This window comes from Saprolegnia parasitica, assembly GCF_000151545.1.
Source record: "Saprolegnia parasitica CBS 223.65 unplaced genomic scaffold supercont2.62, whole genome shotgun sequence".
NCBI lineage: Eukaryota > Oomycota > Saprolegniomycetes > Saprolegniales > Saprolegniaceae > Saprolegnia > Saprolegnia parasitica.
The window spans coordinates 110,383-111,764 of NW_012156456.1; the positions used below are offsets into that span (position 1 = coordinate 110,383).

The window sequence follows — 1,382 nt, forward strand, 5'->3', positions numbered from 1 at the left end:
TCTTGCATGCTATCAATTTATAAAAAATGACATAAATACATCACATCTGTGGCTGCCTCGATATGACTGCACAAAGTTTGAATTTTGCATCAAATGGTGTGAATTAATTTGGAGCTTGAGGTTGTAGTTGTTTGTATCGATGAAAAAAGAGAGACACGGTGTAAGTGGAGCTCTGTGCGAATATATAAAGTTGTATTATATTGAAAGGAGACAAAGAATGGTAGCATCGTGGTTTGTGGGTAATAAATGTTGAAAAAAATACTGTGGGTCGTGTGAGGTTGTATTGAGTGTGCGAGCTTTGGTGATGCGAGGTTTCGGACAATAAATGGTGTAAATGATAAATGGTGTAAAATAGTAAATTCGATTAAATTGTATAAAAAATAGATCCACCAGTGGGACAGCTTGGCCGAGCGGTTAAGGCGATAGACTCGAAATCTATTGGGGTTACCCGCGTGAGTTCAAATCTCACAGCTGTCGGGAATATTTTTCACGTATTTTTTACCATTTCATGCCAACCGAGCACAATCAAAAGTCTTTTTCATCGTTTCGACTCGAATGTCAACCGAGCACAGGAAGCTGCGTTTCGTTGGCACCAACAACGTATTGTTTCCAGAGATGAGCCAGCGAAATTTTGCGATAACACGAAAGTATCAGTTTTGAGAGGATTCTCGATATTCTTCATCTTGGACTAAACAGTCGATCTATCACGTTTTTTCAAAGAAAATAGTTGCGAATAAAATATAGACCCCGTGAAACACTCCATTTCGTTGGCACAGGCAACATATATCGCTAGAGATGTGTTGTACAGCATGAGAGTATTTGGCACATACCTCATCCAAGTGGCACGACTCCATCTCTTGCATGCTATCAATTTATTAAAAAAATGACATAAAATACATCACATCTTGTGGCTGCCTCGATATGACTGCACAAAGTTGAATTTTGCATCAAATGGTGTGAATTAATTTGGAGCTTGAGGTTGTAGTTGTTTGTATCGATGAAAAAAGAGAGACACGTGTAAGTGGAAGCTCTGTGCGAATATATAAAGTTGTATTATATTGAATGGAGACAAAGAATGGTAGCATCGTGGTTTGTGGGTAATAAATGTTGAAAAAAATACTGTGGGTCGTGTGAGGTTGTATTGAGTGTGCGAGCTTTGGTGATGCGAGGTTTCGGACAATAAATGGTGTAAATGATAAATGGTGTAAAATAGTAAATTCGATTAAATTGTATAAAAAATAGATCCACCAGTGGGACAGCTTGGCCGAGCGGTTAAGGCGATAGACTCGAAATCTATTGGGGTTACCCGCGTGAGTTCAAATCTCACAGCTGTCGGGAATATTTTTCACGTATTTTTTACCATTTCATGCCAACCGAGCACA

General features: G+C 38.9%; 2 non-coding genes across 2 annotated transcripts; both read left to right on the top strand.

The window, feature by feature from the left end:
• Positions 1-396: 396 nt before the first annotated feature.
• SPRG_30145 lies at positions 397-477 on the top strand. The gene has a single exon. It is a non-coding gene; the product is annotated as a tRNA-Ser (tRNA).
• A 777-nt stretch (positions 478-1,254) lies between these two features.
• On the top strand, positions 1,255-1,335 carry SPRG_30146. The gene has a single exon. It is a non-coding gene; the product is annotated as a tRNA-Ser (tRNA).
• Positions 1,336-1,382: the final 47 nt, after the last annotated feature.